Source organism: Zea mays, chromosome 4 (assembly GCF_902167145.1).
Source record: "Zea mays cultivar B73 chromosome 4, Zm-B73-REFERENCE-NAM-5.0, whole genome shotgun sequence".
Lineage (NCBI taxonomy): Eukaryota > Viridiplantae > Streptophyta > Magnoliopsida > Poales > Poaceae > Zea > Zea mays.
In genome coordinates this window covers 204500880-204513353 of record NC_050099.1, presented here as the reverse complement: position 1 = coordinate 204513353, position 12474 = coordinate 204500880, and the positions used below count along the sequence as shown (strand labels likewise).

At 47.3% G+C, this 12474-nt stretch overlaps 1 long non-coding RNA gene across 1 annotated transcript; it reads left to right on the top strand.

Moving 5' to 3' along the window:
* Window positions 1-9301: 9301 nt before the first annotated feature.
* Window positions 9302-9691, top strand: LOC103654480 (uncharacterized). Its single transcript, XR_002268870.1, has 3 exons — window positions 9302-9365; window positions 9474-9576; window positions 9653-9691. It is a non-coding gene; the product is annotated as an uncharacterized lncRNA (long non-coding RNA).
* The last annotated feature ends 2783 nt before the right edge of the window (window positions 9692-12474 follow it).

Genomic DNA, 12474 nt, shown 5'->3' with positions numbered 1-12474 from the left:
GATGCTCGACCTCAGCAGCAAACTCCGCAGGCAAAGCACCCGACGCGACGTGGTCGGCGAAGTCGGCCGCCTGCCACATAAACCCATGAGACTCGTAACCTCATAAAAATAACAACAATCGAAGTCCAACATGACTTACATGCTTCAGCTGTTGCGCCAGCTGCTGCGACGCTTGCCTCAGTTGCCGGGACACGGAGCCCGCCACGTCCTTAGCGGCGGCGGCCGACGCAATCTCGCCGCTCGCGCAGAAGGTGGACCACGGGTCCCGCGCCGGACCCTTCGCCCCAACCGCCGCTGTTGGTGAAGTGGCCACCACCGGAGTCGGGACAACAGATAGCTGCTCCGCATCCGACCCTGCACCATGATATTGGTTAAAGACCTAGTCAAAAAAAACTCACCAACAAAATAATCCCCGACACAGATGTTCGTGTCGAAGTCGGCAACGCGCGCCGCCGCATCGTCCGTACGTGCCGGCGAAGGCAGCCTTCGCCCCTTCGAGGGCCCGCCTGAGGGTGGCTTGCCCGCGCCAGAAGCAGTAGCCTTCACACCCGCCGAAGCCTTGCTGGGCCCGGGGGTGGCCGGTTTCGCAGCCGGCACTGGTTTGCTACTGCCCGGGGCGGCAGACTTCGTGCCTCCTCGTGCCTTGTTCGCCTCGCGGAAAGGATCCCCGATCCTAATGACCGCCCGGCGTTTCTGCGCAGCGTCTTGACGGTCCTTCTCCATCAGTGTCGATACAACAGCAGCAACATTCCGTCCGTAAGGAAAAATCTTCAAGTCATCAGCCATGCGAGACGTAAAAAAGTCTTCACCAGCCGCGTGGGGGATCGGAACATTCTTTGGCCATCGACCCCTGGTAACCTTCAGCATTCGCGCCGAAGACTCCCGGAGCTCGGGCGAAGACATCCCTCCCCCGGGGGCTGCGCACGTCCCCATCAACTCCACAGCAAAACTATCAGAGACCCCCAGTCCCCCACTATAGTACCTATTTTTCTCTTCTTCGCGGCTGGAGCAGCCTCCTGCGAAGGGCCTTCCTCAGTCACGGCCACTGGTCTTTTCCCGCGGCGGTCAACGGCCACGGCAGCGTCATCCCTGGGATAGCCGTTGTATGGCAAGCGATTCAGCTCAAAGACCCTATTCAGGCGAACGTTGGATCCACGGATATCCCAACTCCGCAAAGCCTCCGTCTTCGGCACATAACGCCCCACAATCCGCACATCTCCGTCTTCCACTTCACACACGAATGCGGCGGGATCCCGGCCATGCAGATCCAACGCGAAGGCCGGACTTCGCACTAGCTGCTCGACCAGGGAGGGCATCTAGCGAGGGCATACTTCGCCCAACGCCCAGCCATGCGCCAAGGGCCACACTCCGTAGCCGATGAATTCCTCAACTAAATCGCGCCCGCTACTCATGCAGGCAGCGCAACAAAGGGCCCTTTCATCACTATCATCCTCTGCCACCTCAAACGGCGGGAACGCCACATAGCAGTGCGAGCACATCATGGCCGCCGGGAGTCCGGGGAGGTCTTTGACTTCGCCCTCCGCCACATAAAACCAATAATCATACCAGTTGCCCCACTTGTTGCGGGCACAAGGAACTAGCTCCACAACCTCCACCGAAGTCTTGCCAGTCCTCGGCGTAAAGGTGCATGACCCAAACTGTGCAATCTTGTTTCCAACTTTCCTCTTCTGCCAGTGCAAACAATAATTTTTGGCGAAGACCTCTACGGAGGGCTGACCGCCATAAGAAGTCACTGCCCAGACATACTTCACCAGGGCCACCACGACATTAGGTGTCAATTGATGAATCTGCACGTCAAACCTCTGCAACACCTCCGCCACAAAACGATGCACGGGTAACCGAAGGCCGGCAGTAAAAAATGCCTCGAACACAACAATCTCACCCTCCGGCTCTGGAATCTCCTCCGCCCCTGGAACTCGTCCAACTCCGTTCCCAAAATACCCCAACTGTTGCATGTCTTGCACGCGAACCGAGGAGATCCTCAAAACGCCGAACTCCACCGTGTGGCCCAGGTGCAGCTCCACCGCCGTCAGATCGCTCATGGTCTCCTCAGACGACGATTTGCCCAGCGGCGTATTCGCAGCGGATGAAGAAGAAGACGACATTACTACGTACCGTCGGTGGTGGCGCGCAGTCTGCTTGACGTGGGCCAGATCTCCGATGAGAAGGAGCAAGGAGGGCAGGCGAGCGGGCGATCACTTTCAAAATGCTAGGGTTTTGCGGCGCACAGAAAGGTAAGAGAGCCTAAGCAGCGCCGCCCCCTTTTATACAAAGGGTGCGACGCTTCGGGAAGCCCGCAGTCCAACAGTACCGCGTCCATCAACGGTCACATCAAAAACCCCCCGTGGAACCACTTCGAGCGAGGGCAGTGTCTCCACCATCTAGTGACGTCTTTGGCACCAGATGACTCAGTCGAACTGGTCCCTCGGAGGGCAAATGTTGGGGCGAAGGCGAAGACGCTACCCTTCGCTCCAGGCCTTCGTCAACTCGCTGCTCCAACGGAGGCAAGAGGACCGGCGCGGCTCACCCTTCGCTGTCTTCACTGCAAGATGAAGGCCTACGACGAAGTCTCTCCATCCCACGTCCCCACCCGACTTGGAGGCCCACGTGGGATTCGGCCCATTGTAACAGGCCCCGCGCGGCTCAGGCGTGTTACGGGCCTGATTTGTAATAGCTTTTCTGTAATGACAGTCTGTAACCCTCCCTTATGGGAATATTCTGAGGATAATCTAGGTGCCTGAGGGCATAAGCATCCTTACATCGGGACGTTGGACGCTCGGGCACCTATAAATACCCTCGTACAGTGCCCTTGAGAGGCTGGATAAACAGAGCAATTGCCATCTCGAGTTGAACCGCGTTTGCATTCTTTCCACTCACCCGTTGGATCATCTTGCCCAGGGGAGCAAGTTCCAACAGTTCTCTATCTCATGCTCATTAATTTTAGCAGTTAGTTGAGCTATGTGATCATTTTGTTCTTTAATTAAAGCTAGGTGATCATGGATAGCATCAACATTAATGTCTCTACATCTAGTGCAAATAGAAATATGTTCAACAGTAGAAGTAGAGGGTTTGCAAGATCTTAATTCCTCTATCTTAGCACATAAAGTAGCATTCTCATTTCTAAGACAGGAAATAGAATCATTGCAAACATTCAAATCATTAGCCTTAGCAATTAATTTATCATTCTCAATCTTAAGGCTATAAATTGATTCATTCAATTTATCAATCATAGCAATTAAACTAGCATTATCATTTTTAAGATTGACAATTGAATCATCACATTCATTTGACTTCTCAACCTTAGCAATTAATTTGGCATTTTCAATTCTAAGGTTGGAGATAGTATCATGACAAATGCTAAGCTCACTAGTCAATTTTTCATATTTCTCTATTTCGTGAGCATAAGCATTTTTCACCTTAACATGCTTTTTGTTTTCATTAATAAGGAATTCCTCTTGGCTATCCAAGAGTTCATCCTTCTCATGAATAGCACCTATCAATTCATTTAGTTTTTCCTTTTGTTGCATGTTAAGGTTGGCAAAAAGACTAAGCAAATCATCCTCATCTTCACTAGAGTTACCCTCATCACTAGATGTTGTATATTTAGTGGAGGCTCTAGATTTTACCTTCTTCTTTTTGCCATCCTTAGCCATGAGGCACTTGTGGCCGACGTTGGGGAAGAGGAGGCCCTTGTTAACGACGATGTTGGCGGCATCCTCGTCGAAAGAGGAGTCAGTGGAGCTCATGTCGGAGTCCCATTCCTGACATATGTGGGTATCGACGCCCTTCTTCTTGTAGTACTTCTTCTTTTCCTTCCTTCTTCCCTTCTTGTCGTCGCCCCTGTCACTGTCACTAGAAATAGGGCATTTTGCAATAAAATGACCGGGCTTACCATATTTGTAGCACACTTTCTTAGAGCGGGGTTTGTAATCCTTCCCCCTCCTTTGCTTGAGGATTTGGCGGAAGCTCTTGATGATGAGCGCCATTTCCTCGTTGTTGAGCTTGGAGGCGTCGATGGAGAGCCTACTTTATGTAGACTCTTCTTTCTTTTCTTCCGTCGCTTTGAATGCGACAGGTTGCACCTCGGGTGTGGAGGTGCCGCCTTGCTCGACAATTTGTTTGGAGCCTTTGATCATCAACTCAAAGCTCACAAACTTTCCTATAACCTCCTCGGGAGACATTAGCTTATATCTAGGATCACCACGAATTAATTGAACTTGTGTAAGATTACGAAAAACAAGTGATCTTAGAATAACCTTGACCATTTCATGGTCATCCCATTTGGTGCTCTCAAGGTTGCGCACTTGGTTGACCAAGGTCTTGAGCCGGTTGTACATTGCTTGTGGCTCCTCTCCTTGGTTGAGGACGAATCGACCGAGCTCCCCCTCGATCGTCTCCCGCTTGGTGATCTTGGTCACCTCATCCCCTTCGTGCGTGGTCTTTAGCATATCCTAAATCTCCTTGGCACTCTTCAACCCTTGCACCTTATTATACTCCTCTCGACATAGAGAGGCGAGGAGTATAGTAGTGGCTTGGGAGTTGAAGTGCCGGATTTGGGCGAACTCGTTCGAATCATATCCTTCATCCCCCACGGATGGTACCTGCGCTCCAAACTCAACAATGTCCCAAATGCTAGCGTGGAGTGAGGTTAGATGATGCCTCATTTTATCACTCCACATACAATAATCTTCACCGCCAAAAACCGGTGGTTTGCCTAATGGGTCGAAAAGTAAAGGAGTGCGTTTAGAAATACGAGGATAGAGTAGGGGGATCTTACTAAACTTCTTGCGCTCATGGCACTTAGAAGTAACGGACGGAGTGTTGGAGCCGGAGGTGGAGAGCGACGAAGAATCGGTCTCGTAGTAGACCACTTTCTTCATCTTCTTCTTCTTGTTGCCACTCCGATGCGACTTGACGCGGGGAGGTGATTCCTCCCTTCCTTTGGCGCCGGACTCCCTTGATGGAGCCTTCCCGTGGCTTGTGGCCATTTCCATCTCCCTCTTGGCGGATCCTCCTGACATCACTTCGAGTGGTTAAACTCTAATGAAGTACTTGGATGCTTGGAGTGGTGGTGGTTGGGGGGTATTTATAGCCCCAACCACCAATTCAACCGTTGGGGTGGTTGTCTGTCGATGGGCGCATTGGACAGTCTGATGCGCCACCGGACACTGTCCGGTGCACCATCCACGTCACCCAACCGTTAGGGTTCTGACGGTTTCGACCGTTGGAGCTCTGACATCTTAGGGCACCGGACATTCCGGTGCCGCACCGGACATTCTGGTGCTGCACCGGACAAACACTATTCACTGTCTGGTGCGCCTTCTGGCGCTGCTCTACCTCTGCGCGAACTGTCCGCACACTGTTCACGTTGCAGACGACCGTTGCGCTTCCTAGCCGTTGCTCCGGTGGCACACCGGACAGTTCGGTGGCACACCGGACAGTCCGGTGAATTATAGCGGAGTGGCGTCTGAGAAACCCGAAGGTGAAGAGTTCAGACTGTACGGCCTCTGGTGCACCGGACACTGCCCGGTGGCACACCGGACAGTCCGGTGCGTCAGACCAGGGTTCTCTTCGGTTTCTTTTGCTCCTTTCTTTTGAACCCTAACTTTGATCTTTTTATTGGTTTGTGTTGAACCTTTAGCACCTGTAGAATATATGATCTAGAGCAAGCTAGTTAGTCCAATTTTGTATTGGGCATTCAACCATCAAAATCATTTAGAAAAAGATTTAAGCCCTATTTCCCTTTCACTAATGTTTATATGTACCGATTTGTCTTAAAATACTTTTATAAAAATATAAATGTATTAAGAATTTATTTATTTTTTAACATTAAAACATTAGTTAAAGTTATATTTTGGAGACCGTGTCATCGGAAACGCCCGACTGACGTACGGTGCGGCGAGTTCTAAATTATTTTTAGTTTGAAAATAAATAGAAAATTTTTATTTTTAGGTTTTATAGTGTAACATTTAAATCTTATTGCCATCCCTAGCGAGGATCAATGGCGTTATGGCTTGCTGGCTGGCCGGCCGAAATGGTCCCAATGCCCTCGGGACAATGCTCCGGGGTCGGGTCTGCACCTGGACTAGGCTAGAAACGAGCTCGGTTTGGTTCGGTGTGTCTCGCTAGTTGATCGAGCTCGGCTCGCATACTCAACGAGCTGTAAAAGGAGGCTCGCCTCGATACCGACTTGTGAGCTGCACTTTGAAAAATAATATTGCATTATATGGTGAATTAATAGTCTATAAATATAAAATAAATACTAATGATAATGCAACATTACAAGTAATCCAAATTATAATTGTCACTTATTAGTTCATCAATTATAAGCGTAGACTTTATTTTGCTAATAAATGCTAGCTTATTCGAGCTAACGGGTTGGCTCGAGCTCGTGTCGAACTAGCTCGTTAATGAACCGAGCTAAGATGTTATCTTAGCTCATGAAAAAGTTGAAACGAGTCAAATCGACCGAGTCAAGCTGACCACGAGTCGAACGAGCTCACGAACCACGAGTATTTTATCCATCCTTAGTCCCCAAGAAAACCCTGCCACCAAACCATTTGGAGCCCACCACGGTTCAGCTCTACCTTTTTCTTCTTCTTCTGCAGTCTGCGCGTACTCTCTCTAATCTCTATCTCTATTTAATCTTAAGGGTGGACGGAGGGCGTCCACAGCTTCACCACGCCCCCGCCCGTGATGCCCGCCGCCGCCTCTCCCCCGACCCCCACCAATGGTGCCCTTCCTTCCCCGGCAGCCCTCACCCGCCAGCACCCGCCAGCTCCGCACTTCCTTCCCGGCAGCCCGCACTCGCCAGCTCCGCGGATCCGGTTGACGCGATGCCACACACGACCCCCACCAATGGTGCCCTTCCTTCCCCGGCAGCCCTCACCCACCAGCACGCCAGCACCCGCCAGCTCCGCGCTTCCTTCCCGGTAGCCCGCACCCGCCAACTCCGCGCGAGATCCGGTTGCCAAGCGAGGGAGAGGAAGGAAGGCCGCGCGGGGGAGACGCCTGGAAAACCACCACCTCCGCGCGCCAGGATACCCGCCTCCCCCGCGCCCCCACCAATCCCGCCAGCTCCGCGCGAGATCCGTCCCAGTGATGTCGCGCGAGGGAGATGAATGCGAGATTCGGTTGCTCGCAAGGGAGAGCCGCCACGCCAACCTCTGCGCTGTGGAGATGCCGGGAAAGCCGCCACCTCCACGCCCCCACCAATCCCGCCCACCACCAACCTCGCTACCCACCAACCCCGTCCCCCTCCAAGCTCGCCCCATTCCATACGCGGCGACAGCATTCACCGCGTCCTTCCCGGCAGCCCGCACCCGCCAGCTCTAAGCCTGACCCCCTCAATTCCAGCACCAAAATCCCATCTTTTTGCTTGCTGGTGCTGGTGATTCCGTGGCCAGTCCGATGGGGGCGCTTGGGGACAGGCTGCGGGCCTTCTCCACGAACCGGTGGCTGGTGTTCGTCGCCGCAATGTGGCTGCAGTCCATGGCTGGCATCGGGTACCTCTTCGGCGCCATCTCGCTGGTCAACAAGGCCGCGCTGGGCTACAACCAACGCCAGGTGGCCGCGCTCGGTGTCACCAAGGACCTCAGCGACTGCGTCGGCTTCCTCGCCGGCTCGCTCTCGGCCGTGCTGCCGTCATGGGCGATGCTGCTCATCGGCTCCGCTCAGAACTTCCTCGGCTACGGCTGGCTCTGGCTCATCGTCACCAGGCAGGCGCCAGCGCTGCCCCTCTGGATGGCGAGTCCGTCTTTTGCTCTCTTTTTTCCTTGTTTATTTATGGGATGTGAATCCTTCGCTTGGTTCATCGGTTGTTCGTGTTGTGAACAGGAGAGCTGATCGGTTTAGACCTTTTGTTTAGGAGGGATTGTTCAAGATATTAATGCTGCCTTCACTGATCTTGGTCAAGAAATCTGAAGATTAGAGGAGTTCCTACTAAATTACAGCAAAAGGAGTCAACTTGTTGCCTGTCGAACTGTTCTGTTCCCCAGTGACAAAACTCTTCTGTTTCTGCCCTGCTCATTTTTTTATGGAATTGCCAAGTAGGTGGGCCTAAGATGTGACCTGATGAATAAATATAAACAGCTGGACTGAACCAACTGAGGAACGATTGCGTGGACGCTGGATCGTAGATCGGATCAATTGCAGTGAACACTTCTCTAATCATGTTTAATTTACTTCTGAATTGACCAATCAAATCACATGAGTGTACTGTTGAGGGTATATTCGCTTTTAGTGTCCATATTGTTTTTTAGAGAAAAGGGTTCCCCTGCTTTTAGTGTTTATATAGTTAGGTTGTCATTGTCACTAATTTTGGACCATGTGTATAATTTTAACAGTTGTGTAACCATTATGAATTATATACAGTAACTGGTTGCTACCTTTTCTGAATTTGAAGTCGTTATTCATCAAGAAATTGTGCGGTTGAGTTTTTCTTTTTTGAATTCAGAAGTAGGTTGTTTCTATGTTTCTGTTGTAGCAGAAACTCTCCCTCTTTCCTTCCTTATCCTGCTTGGCTGTCAAAATAGTCTAGCCATACTTCCTCAACCTACCTTTGTGTCAGTTGGCAAATGGGAATGATGCAACACAGTCATTTTGTTGTAGTTGCATCTTTTGTTCTTATTTTACCAGCATCTTAGATCTGTGGATGCTACATTTTAAATCTGAATTCACAGTAATAAACTTAATCATATGCTTTTGAGTCCTAGAAAAAGATAATGGCACCAGGTTCGGATAGTAAGTCAGTTCATTTTTATTTTAGAATTGGTCTCTCTTATTTTTGGTCAAATTCTAGAATGATCAGATGCTCGACAAAGGCATGGTGGTGATGGGAGCTCCTCAAGGCCAACAAAATGGTTTCAAGGAGGCAGCCAACTCGGTGGAGTTCCTAGGTAGGGAGATGCTGGGAATGCAACTGAGGGCTGCCAAGCCTGATACCGATGATTTATATGTTCTGATATTTCTTTTCCTGTGGCAAGAGTAAAATTTTCAGTGTTGAATGCTCTTGGTGACCTAAATTTAAATGCAACCAGTTTCATCATTCACACACCTAATCATCACTCTGATGCTTGCTATTTGTTTAGTAGGCTACAACTACAGCCAAAATCATGAAACTCTTTTATCTTTGAGAGGTTGATATAAGCTTTTACTGTAGTACACAATCAGTTAGTGACCTAAATAATGATCTTATTCAACTAACTTTATCTTATTTTGTAGCCTTGTGCTTCTTTCTACTGAGTTGTCTTGTACCTACTAAAAATAGAGGTATTTTATCTCAGGTTCTCTACTATGTGTAATCTCATATCAAGATTAATGAGTATCATGATCGTATAATTTTGGTGAGTATCCATGGAATGCCCAGGTTATCCTCTAAATGCATGAGCTTTTACTTTCCTTAATTTTATAGATGATATCATGATTCTAATATTTTTTCTAAACCATCGTAGAATCCTATCAACCCATATGGCAAGGCAAAGAAAATGACAGTGGACATCATCCTAGATTTTACAAAATCAAAGGAGCAACCAGACATGGCTGTCATGATCTAAGGTTTGTTTTCAATAACCTATATTAAATTATAACCCATGGAATAGTTCTAACATGTTTACCGCTCTTTATAAATTAGATACTTCAACGTGATTGGATCGAACCCAGACATATGACTGTTTCTATATTCTACATATCAATAATCACCGCTACTGATTTTTACACTAATGTTGGATTTGTATACTTCCCTTGTGGTAGAAGATAGAAACAACAGTTAACCAGTTACAGCGTGCATGCCAGGCTTCGGAGGAAATAAGATTTTATCTACACCACGAACTGTTATTGTTGTTTGAGGTATATGAAAGTATGAAACCAATCCCCCTTTTCTCATGTCTCATAATTCCTGATGTTTGCGATATGTATGCTACTCGTGCTATGGATTTGGAAAATAGGTTTGGTAATTAGTATGGCTACCTACTAAGTCAATGATATATTCGGTGATAAAAAATTGCATGCATTTGATTTTTGTCTAAGGCATTAATGCTTGTTCCTAATTTTCCTATGCTACTATCTGAGAAATACTCCATTGTGTTACATATTTTTTTCTATTTAAATCAGTGGCGGTGCCTTGGTACCTTAAACAGGTCGCTACACCCATGTTGGTAGAAGTACAGTGATATGATCATCCTTTTTTGTCTGTTGCTAAGGTCTGATGTTACTTGGTTCGTCTGCTTGGCCATGGAAATCGACGAGAGCCATGGAAGCAGCCTTTGCTCAAGAAGGGTGACATCATGGTCGTGGAGATCTCCAACCTCTATCAGGTGGCTATGCTGGTCAATGATCTATGCAGGTCGAAGAGCGTGAATGACCTATCCTCCCCATCATGCCAAACCCACAAGGATGACGACAACAACAACCTAGAGGACGAGGACGAGTGGCAGGACGGGAAGAAGTTCGATGCGGTGGCCACCTTCAAGATCCTCAGCGAGGTTGACATTGCTCACCTTAGTTAGACTTTAGAAACCCAGTCAGCTGCTTCTGTGTTGGTGGTGCTGAGTTCGTGCATTTTAGAGTGTTCGCTGCTACTGTTAGTGATACTGCTCCCCTTTTTGGTTGTTACCATGAGCTCAGATTTCATAAGCTAACCGCCGTCGTTAGTGAAACTGCTCATTATGATCCTCATTGTTCTATAAATTTTCAAGTTTAAACAACCATGTGTATTTTACTGATTGAACAAATGCAACACGTTATTGTGTACCATACTTTGTGTAAGTCGTCGACTTGGTTGACTTGTATCTGTGGTACGTAGCATGCTATCTGTAATACTTTGTCAACTGTTGTGTCCTTATTTATGTCGGCGCTTGTTCCGTGAGTTTCATTCATGTGAGTTTTTATTTTGTCTAGACTCCCCTCATTGTCTTATGTGATTCTGCATGTATTCAGATCTCATATACCCACATGGCCACATCATACCGAGGATAAAGTTCTCAAATGAAACTGTGTTAGTAATATTGATTCTATATCACCCCATGCGTGAAAATGGCATTACAAACTTGGAACTAAGATATTCTAAACAACCATTGAACCCTGGTCATGTTTTCCAATTAGCATCTAAAAAGTACTTTAACAACTAGCTAAGAGTACTTCTATATTTGAAAGGATATAAAATAAAAATAAAAAAATGCATGGCACGCTCGCCCGCCACACGGCTGTGCTGGTCTACTCAGGCCACTCCTGAAAACCCAACTAATCCCAACCTTTCCCTATCTATTTCACTTACAAATGGACCCCGCATGTCGGTTTCTTCCTCTACACGTTCCCTTGTCGCATGCTCGCTGCTCAATGCGTGCCCTGCTTTCCTAGCCGCGCTGCCACCCGCGTATCCTGCACACAGCCTGGTTCCATCATGCTTGTGATCCCCTTCCCTCCATCATGTGATCATTTCTCGTTTTCTTCTTTTCTATGCGTGTTTCCTTACCAGTTGTGTAGCCACTATTAACGACAAAAGAGAAATGGAAACTTCAGTTGAATCCCTAAATTATGGCCCCAAAGCATTTTAGCTCGGATCTAATTTGTGTCCGTGGCATTTATTAGGGTGAGTGTAGTACGTTCATTTCAGGTTCAAACATACATTCCGATTACATAATACAAATTTGACGTTTTGTTCTCTACTGTCTTTGTGTGTAGGATGCAAAGATTCTTCGAATAAACTTTGTGATTAGTCTGTTAAATTATGAGGACAATTCATACCGATATGTCATCCCTGCAAACATACAACATCGACTTATCGATATCGCTAAAAAGGATTAGATTAGTGTATGGTTGTCGACACATTTGTCTGTCATTACAAAATTCGAAATTGACTCTTTAGAAATAATTTGTGTGATATTGATAATGTTTACCACACGGATTTTGCATATCATAGTGATATTTATCGTTCCGTTTCTATGTTTCATACAAATTTTTTTACTCCCGTCGCAACGCACGGGCACTCACCTAGTATTATATTAGTTGTCGTTTTAGACAATGTTTAAGTCAAACATATAAAATTTTTTGACTACAAATAACTATTTTATTATTTAGTTTTAAAATCTAATGTTTATATGTACCGATTTGTTTTAAAAATATTTTTATAAAAGTATAAATGTATTAAGAATTTATTTATATTTTAATATAAAAACATTAGTCAAAGTTATATTTTGGAGACTGTGTCGCTGTCCTAAATGACAACTAATAGGACACCGAATAGAGTACGTTAGCTTAGCCGTGTTTAGGCATCGGTTTATTCCTTTTCGCCAAAGCGAAAGCGTTACATCTCTGGAGAATCCAAAAGATTAACAGGGACATTGTAGCAGAATCATCAACTGGACTTGCAGCGTCCTCGGTTATGCGATTGCACCAAACAGGAGCCGAAGACGTGCGTGGGGTGGGAAAAAGGTCTGGGAAGGTCTTTGAGGAGAC